We start from the raw sequence: 9,201 nt of genomic DNA, 5'->3' as shown, positions 1-9,201 counted from the left end.
TGTAGTTTTAATCTCCACACACATTTGCATTTACCCGAAATGTAGGCTTTTGTAAAAATCAGAAATATGTTTTGTTTTATTTTTTAAATATTTAATTATGTATTTTTGCCCCTTCAATACATTTTTTTTTTTAAAAATTGGTGGTTGAAACTAAATATATTTTCTATTTCAAAATAGAAAATATTTTCCCCCATATTTTCCCATATGGGTTAACATGGCAGAAAGAGCAAAATGCAAGTGCAAAAGATCAATTTTCCAAGCCATGTATTCTCTTTACCCAAATACAGTTTGATAAACCAATGAAAATTATTTACATTTCTGCACGTGAAATTATAAAATTATAATTAAAAATTATATTGTGCACAGTAGCTGTAAGTGTTTTTACGAAGTAAATACCAAGGCTATACAATACAAAGAACACGATCTTGCATCAACAATTGTTGTTCGTCCAAGAATAACATTTTATTAACTAAACATATTTTAGGTTTAGGGTTAAGTTAGTTAAGTTCATCATTTCTTTGACTTTTAAGAGTACTTCCTGTTTGTGGCTGAGGTTAAGGCTGTTTGTTTATGTAGCTCTAGAACTAAGAAAAGTCCCTGAAATGTTCTGTTTGCCAAAATCACTTTTCATAACGGTGACAATAAAAGCCTTGAATCTTGAATATTCCCTGTCGTTCCTTCCCAAATAGATGTTGTATGCTTACATATCTTTTCAATCACGAGATTTATCTTGACATGGATAAACGTTTCGCTGAAAAATAACCACTAAACGTGAACCATGGAAACAGACGGACATCAATTTCCCTGCGTGACAATTTAGCAGCCACAGCTCAGCAGACACCTTATCATCACACATTTACAAAACACATCTGTCGTCAAGTTGACGTATAGCTCTGATGCGATCGCTTGCATTGTGGAGGACAGGAGTATGCATGAGAAAATAAGAAGCAGAAACCGTGTGGACCTCCGCGGGTCTATTTTTACAGGCATGGCAGGAGGAAGTGGAATGGAAAGGCTATCTTGCATTATGCATGGCCCGAGAGAAAGAGAGGAGCAGAGGATAGAAAAAAACAGCACTTCCTCTAGTGGGACAACAGACAAAAGAATGCTTTTATATTTAGTGCGTCTATGTATGTATGTATATGTGTATGTACGTTTTATGAAAAAAAAACAAAAAACAAATACTATTTGCAATTGTATGCACAAATTATATTATTATTAATAATAATTATAGTAACTGTTTTACTGTGAATGTGATTTTCCCCATACAAAACTTGCTGCAATAATTTGGGGCATTTTTATTCTGTTGCTATGGGGATACTATAGGGTTGAGTGATTTTCCATGTGTTGCTATATGGTTGCTAAAAATTCTGGCCGATTTTAGTCTGTTGGTTTGTTGTTGAAATGGTTTCTGGGTGGTTACTAGGGTGATCTGAATAATTTTTATTATGTTGTTATGTGGTTATGGGTTCTAGATGGTTGGTAGGGTGATACTATATATGTTTGTTATGGTTTTCTGAGTGTTTTTTTTACTTGTTGCTATGGGGTTGCAGTGGGTTCTGAGTGGTTTCTAGAGTGTTACTACAGTGTATGGTTGCTAGGCTCTTCTCAGTGGTTTTTAGTGTGTTGTAATGTGGTTGTTTTGGGATCTAGGTGGTTGCTAGGGTGTTGCTATATGGTTGTTGTGATTTTCTGAGTGGTTTTTCACATGTTACTATGGGGTTGCAGTGGGTTCTGAGTGGTTTCTAGAGTGTTACTACAGTGTATGGTTGCTAGGGTCTTCTCAGTGGGTTTTAGTGTGTTGTAATGTGGTTGTTTTTGGGATCTAGGTGGTTGCTAGGGTGTTGCTATATGGTTGTTGTGATTTTCTGAGTGGTTTTTCACATGTTACTATGGGGTTGCAGTGGGTTCTGAGTGGTTTCTAGACTGTTACTACAGTATATGGTTGCTAGGGTCTTCTCAGTGGTTTTTAGTGTGTTGTAATGTGGTTGCTTTGGGTTCTGGGTGGTTGCTAAGATGTTGCTATATGTTTGCTTTTTGCATGTTCCTATGGGGCAACAATGTGTCCTGGGTGGTTTCTAGGGTGTTTTAATATAGTTGCTATGGTTCTCTGAGTGCTTTCTGGGTTCTGGGTGGATTTGGTCTGTTACTATGTTGTAGCTATGAGTTCTGGGTGGTTGCTAGGACATTGCTATATGGTTGCTAGGGTTTACCAAGTGTTTTTTTGCATGTAGCTGCAATGTGTTCTGAGTGGTTTCTAGAGTGTTACTACAGTGTATGGTTGCTAGGGTCTTCTCAGTGGTTTTTAGTGTGTTGTAATGTGGTTGTTTTGGGTTCTAGGTGGTTGCTAGGGTGTTGCTATATGGTTGTTGTGATTTTCTGAGTGGTTTTTCACATGTTACTATGGGGTTGCAGTGGGTTCTGAGTGGTTTCTAGACTGTTACTACAGTGTATGGTTGCTAGGGTCTTCTCAGTGGTTTTTAGTGTGTTGTAATGTGGTTGCTTTGGGTTCTGGGTGGTTGCTAAGATGTTGCTATATGTTTGCTTTTTGAATGTTCCTATGGGGCAACAATGTGTTCTGGGTGGTTTCTAGAGTGTTTTAATATAGTTGCTATGGTTCTCTGAGTGCTTTCTGGGTTCTGGGTGGATTTGGTCTGTTACTATGTTGTAGCTATGGGTTCTGGGTGGTTGCTAGGACATTGCTATATGGTTGCTAGGGTTTATCAAGTGTTTTTTTGCATGTAGCTGCAATGTATTCTGGATGTTTTCTAGAGTGTTCCTACAGTATATAGTTGCTAGGGTCTTCTCAGTGGTTTTTAGTGTGTTGTAGTGTGGTTGCTTTGGGTTCTAGGTGGTTGCTAGAGTGTTGCTATATGGTTGTTATGGTTTTCTGAGTGGCTTTATACATGTTGCTATGGGCTGGCAGAGTGTTCTGGGTGGTTTCTAGGTTGTTGCCATGGTATATAGTTGCTAGGGTCTTCTCAGTGTTTTTAAGTGTGTTGTAATGTGGTTACTTTGGGTTCTGGGTGGTTGCTAGGACATTGTTATGGTTGCTAGGGTTTTCAAAGGGTTGTCGCATGTTCCTATTGTGCAGCAATGTGTTCTGGGTGGTTGTTAGGGCGTTGCTACAGTATATGGTTGCTAGGGTCTCCTCAATGGTTTTAGTATGTTGTAATGTGGTTACTTTGGCTTCTTGGTGGTTGCTAGAGCATTGTTATATGGTTGCTAGAGTTTTCCAAGAGGGTTTTCACAGGTTCCTATTGTGAAGAAATGTGTTCTTGGTGGTTGCTAGGGTGTTGCAACAGTATATTGTTGCTGGGGTCTTCTCAATGGTTTTAGTATGTTGTAATGGTTACTTTGGCTTCTGGGTGGTTGCTAGGGTTTTCTAAGTGGTTTTTCACATGTTGCTAGGGCGTTACTACAGTATATGGTTGCTTGGGTCTTCTCCATGGTTTTTAGTGTGTTATATTGTGGTTGTTTTGGGTTTGGGTGGCCACTAAGGCATTACAATATGGTTGCTAGGGTTTTCCAAGTGTTTTTTTACATGTTGCTATGAGGTTGCAATGTGTGCTGAGTGGTTTCTGGGGTGTTGCCACAGTATATGGTTGCTAGGGTCTTCTCAGTGGTTTTTAGTGTGTTGCATTGTGGTTGTTTTGGGTTCTGGGTGGCCACTAAGGCATTACTCTATGTCTATATTTTCCAAATGTTTTTTGCATGTTACTATGGGGCTGCAATGTGTGCTGGGTGGTTTCTAGGGTGTTGCCACAGAATATGGTTGCTAGGGTCTTCTCAGTGGTTTTTAGTGTGTTGTAATGTGGTTTCAATATGGTTGCTATGGCTCTCTGAGTGGTTGCTGGTTTTAGGGTGAATCTGGTATATTGCTATGTTGTAGCTATGGATTGTCGGTGGTTGCTAAGGCGATATAATATAGTTGCTAGGGTGTTTTGAGTAGTTTTTAGTGTGTTGATATATGATTGCAGTAGTTCTAGATGCTGTATGTCTGATATATGGCTGCTAGGGTTTTCTGAATGTTTTATGTGTGTGTGTGTGTGTTGATATGTGGTTACTAAGAGTTCTGGTGCTTGCTAGGATGTTTACTAGGTGGTTGCTCACTGGTCCTATTGAAAATCTTTATATTAGTCAGTGCTAATCAACCAAAACAAAATTCTGTGCAGGTTCAGAAGAGTTCCGGGAATTTAAAATTGTGACACTATGATAAAAGCCCCGTTGAGTGATAAGTAATGCATATTTGATTTAGTCAAATGAAGGCTGATTTGAATGAAAAGCTGTGTGTGAAGTGTGTCTCTCATGAGCAGCAGCGGCGGGTTTGGATCTCTGGAGACAGGTGTTGACTAATGAGGAGCTTTTTCTGAATCCAGCCATGATGATTAAGTGTTAATTACAACAGGTCAGCTTGACACATTTCCAATAATTGGAAATATTTTGGGGCTTTTTGATTTGCAGGACAACACAAAAGAATACATTAGTGTGCCTAATGAGATGTCTATTTAGCTCACCACTGACCCTCTTGACTTTCTGGTGTCTCCTTCAAGGATTATTCAGAGTTTAGAGAAAGAGCTTCATCGACCAGATGAAATAGTCGAACACATTGTCAGAATGTTTTTTTTTCTTCTTATTTTCAATATTTGTGTTCAATACATTAGCTAAACATATCTTTGGAATGCTGTCTTGTTTTAAACTTTATCTCACAGTTACCTGTTTTTTCAATCTAAGGTGAAGTTGTCCATATAGAAGTTTTAGAGGTTTTGATAGGCTCTGCTTCTTTAAGACAGGCAGTTAATCACCTCAAGTAGGAAGCATAAGTGTGAGGATGTAGAACAAAGTGAGTGTGATCATCAAACTTATAAACAGCTGCAGTCTGTTGCCACTGTGAGGTGAGTAACCAGATACTGCATCTATTCAGGATGATTTTAAATGCTTTTACCTGTTTGCTAATGGGACTATGTGGAAGGTTTATTCCCATTTGAGATGCAAGTGTGAGAATAACTACTCACACTGTTCTTTGTCCTCCATCTCAGCTCCACTTTTTCTTAAAAAAAAAAAAAAAAATCTAACACACACTCATAATAAATGGGGACATTAAATAGACTTACATTGTTTTTACAGTATACTAAAATAGTTCTAAACTAATCCTAACCCACACCCTAACTACCTCTCACAGAAAACTGTATGCATTAAAAAGAAAAAAACTGTGTTTACTTAATTTTTATACCATATTTACAAATGAGGATGTCCCAAAGGGAGGCTTTTGGAGATTTTATCAGGTTTAACTCACTTTTGGGTACAAATTAGTCCCCAAAATATGATTAAATTGGTACACACATTTTTAATATTTTTATTTGAAATACAGCTAGTAATTATTTACTTGTTTGTTTGTTGGGTTATTTGAATATTTATTGTGGGATGTTGTTGTTGGACTTATTTTCAGACATTCCTTAAGCCAAATTATAGTCAGTTAAGTTTATTGGATCTCAGTGTTTTGTTTGGTTTTGGTACCACTGAGATGCTGTTTTATTTTTTTTAATTATTATTATTAGCTTTAGTGTTATTTTAGTACATCAGCTTAAACTAAATGAAAATGAAAAAAATGCCTTGCCAACTAGCTGAAAGTTTGGATAAAGTTTATTTTATTTCAGATACTGAATTTTTTCTCATGCAAAATAAATACTTTTTAAAGAGCTTTTTCTAAATTTGTTACATTTTGTAATTAACCATTGCTATTTTATGCTTTGCATATAGCAAAACACTTTAAAAGCATAATCAGATTTATTTAAAAAAAATTTAAGCCATTCTATTTTTTTTATTACGCATATATTTATTATTTTATTACAGATTTTAGTAGTACCAACCACTGCTACAAAATATAAAGGTGCCCAGTAATTTTACTTTAGTAACACATAATTGAAGTATGGATTTTTGTTTTGTAAATGTTGTAGGTTTATATTATAAATTAAATAATATTCTATGAAAAAATAACTAATTTAAAGTAAATTGTTATGCAAATACCACATGGCATGAAAATGCTAAAAATGTATTTATTATAATTTTGTAACTTATAGTTATTTCTAAATATAGTGTTGTTTTATAACAATTTCATTAGAAATCATTGTTACATTTGACTAACCATGGTAAACTGAAGCCATTTACGGTTTTATATGTGGTATGAATACAAATATACCATAGTTAAATTATGGTTACTATGCAAAATCGTCGGCTCAGCACACTGATCCAACGCTGTAGTTATAGTCAAAGTGCTCAGTAATAAAACAACACAATTGAATTACGCTCTCATATGAGTGAATCGAATGAATGAGGGATGAATTTGTTGAGGGCGGTGAATTCGAGCCTAAAGCAGACTACCGTAGTAAACCCTCTCAACCACGCCAGGCTTGTTTATAATAAAGCTGTAGTGAGGAGCAAGATAAGCGGAGACGCTGAACTCTATTTCTAACTTGGCAGGCTTGTAAACATTGCCAAATGTGACAATAATGTCCCGTAACCGCTGCCAGCTGCCTGCCAGATACCTGACAGCTCTCAATGATTCTGCTGTTTCTCCGCCAATAGGGTTTGTAAGGCCTGTCCCGCTGCATTAAGAGCTTTGAAGCTTCCAGATTCTTCTCCCGCTTCGAAAACGCACCCTTAGCGCTCGACCAAAGACATCCAAAGGAGCTTGTTTTGGTATTACCAAGGTGCGGCAGCCAAATCTCAGAGCATTAACATGTTTTTAAGAAGGTAGTGAAGTGTAATGACAAATTTTCGCCATTTTATTGCTTCTGAGAGTGAATGGGAAACCAAATAGTCGCACTCTATAAACACACGCTTGGTCGAGCAAGTGGCTGACACCTGAAAAATGCGATCCACTTGAAGAATAGGCCTACATTTTATTCCAATCACACTAAGATTCTCAGTTAAAGGACTAATTAAATTAGGCTGGAGAAGAATTCACCCCTTTGTCTTGGTGCCTGGATGAATTAAGGTTTAAACAGACTTGATACGGACTGTCAGACCCCATTAGAAAACGGCAATCTGACAAAAAAAAAAGAGAGGGAGCGAGAGCTATGGCACAGAGCTATAGTGCCAACGTTATTCAGGCGGGTTGGTATAAATTAAACATTGACTGTACTCATACGACTGCCGGGACACAAACGCTCCACTGATTATATGCTGTCAGCGTGCGGCAAACACAGCCAGCGAAAGTGAAGGTCAAACATGTCGGGATTTTACATGAGAGAGAGAGAGACTTCACTCTACTGTTTGATTGATGCCGCTCTTTCATCCGACATCACCTTTCTTGCAGCTTTCCAAATATGAAATGATGCAAGAGATGAGAGCTGTATGACAGATTTGCCTACCTCGAATCCTTTTAAGGTTAGCACTACATTTTACTAAAGAAACCAACCGAAAAAGAACGTTTAGAGACTGTTAGCGCTTCAGAATATAAAACCTACAATATATGACCAATGTTAAAAACACCTTGTGATGAGGAGTTAGGACAATTTTGCTACCTTGATTTAGCTATTTCGAGGTCGGCGGCAGACTCTGAAAAGACACCGCAAAGCTTCAGGCTGAAAAAAATAATTAAAGGGAAAATTGGCTGCTAAACTAAAGCATTTAGTAGTCAAAAGCCTTTTTTAGTTTACAAATTACTTGATAAAAACAGTTGTTCTGAAACACTTCAGGTAATTGAGTGCATGACTTGTTTACCTTTTAGCAACCGTCACTTCTGTGTGCTGATGAAGGGACATTTTATTATTATTATTATTAATTAATATTAGACATTTTAGTTCCTAAAATTACTAAAATTCAGGCTAGTTTAGAGAATTTCACGACGAGTCATCAGTCGGCCATATTGACGCCATTGAACGTAAACAATGCTGCTGAACCAAGCGAAATTCACATATTTTGCTGCTGAAAATGATCAATTGTTGTCATGTTTGGGGATGTACTAATCAGTCAGACCAGGAAAAACATTTGGAGCACTATAGATTGCCAAAAGTCACTCTTCAAGGAGAAGAGTGCAGAATCTGGACAACATTTGTGTTCGGTCAGGTAGGTGAAATATTAGGCTAATATCTTAATAAATACCACTCAACAACCTATTAACTTTAGATTGTCAAAATATTGTGCCCTTTCCTGCTTACTGAGTCCTTCTCTATATATGATTTGGCAGCTTCCACATGTATATTAGGCATCAGACATTAGCAGAACGTAGTACATTAACAGTGCAATCCATGCTGTTGTTTACATCTGAGTATTGGCAATGTGGCCGAGTATCCGGGCAACTGACCAAACTGTGATGTGCAAACTCATTATATATAGACAAGTATATGTCCACTGCTCTTTTTAAATTTATTGACATTGACAATACTTGCAGTTTCTGTAACACACATGTGGAAGACTCGTGCCATTTAATTTATAATTTTTGGTCTAATGTTAGTGCCTTTCTATTTTTGCAAAGAAATATTAATTATATGTTATCTTTAAAAGACGTTATTTGTACTTATTCACACAAAAGTAAAATGATTGAGTATGCCGTTCAATTTGACATTTTGCAAGGTAATTAATTATTATATCCATAAACAGAAACTTGCGAAATGCATACCAAAGTGTAATTTATTTTTATCAGAAATGGAAGCTTGGAAAAAGCCTCTAATGCAAATTAATAACAAATAGAATGATATATTGTTACATTTCATGTTTTTTTTTTCTGGTATAGCTTCACCACTGCAACCTTTAAATATGTCTTTCTGAGTAAAAAGGTTGTTTCTATGTTTTTAAAAAAATTATTTAGTTTTTTCTTTGTGGTTTTGTTTATCTATTTTTCTCATCCTAAAACAGTTCTACAGTTTAAGATTGCTCTTATATTTTGTGTATCTGGATTTACATCATGTTAATGTTTTTGTAATGTGCAATCATTCTTTAATAAAAAAAGAAAAATATATATGTTCCACTTTAATGCTGTCATTCAAGTATTCATCCTGATTGTATTTCTGCCATAAACGTACTGTTACACAATTTTTAATATACACTGCTGTATGAGCAACAAGTAAACAAAACAATTTGGGTCTTACGAAAAGTTCCCGGTTCATTTAGAATCAGAAATAACAAATGACTCGCGATTCATGACGGAGTAAGTTGTGAACTTGCATTGAACGATTCATTGTGTCTATTTAAATAGCT

The sequence above is a fragment of the Garra rufa genome, chromosome 6, assembly GCF_049309525.1.
Source record: "Garra rufa chromosome 6, GarRuf1.0, whole genome shotgun sequence".
Lineage (NCBI taxonomy): Eukaryota > Metazoa > Chordata > Actinopteri > Cypriniformes > Cyprinidae > Garra > Garra rufa.
This window is presented reverse-complemented; position numbering follows the sequence as displayed.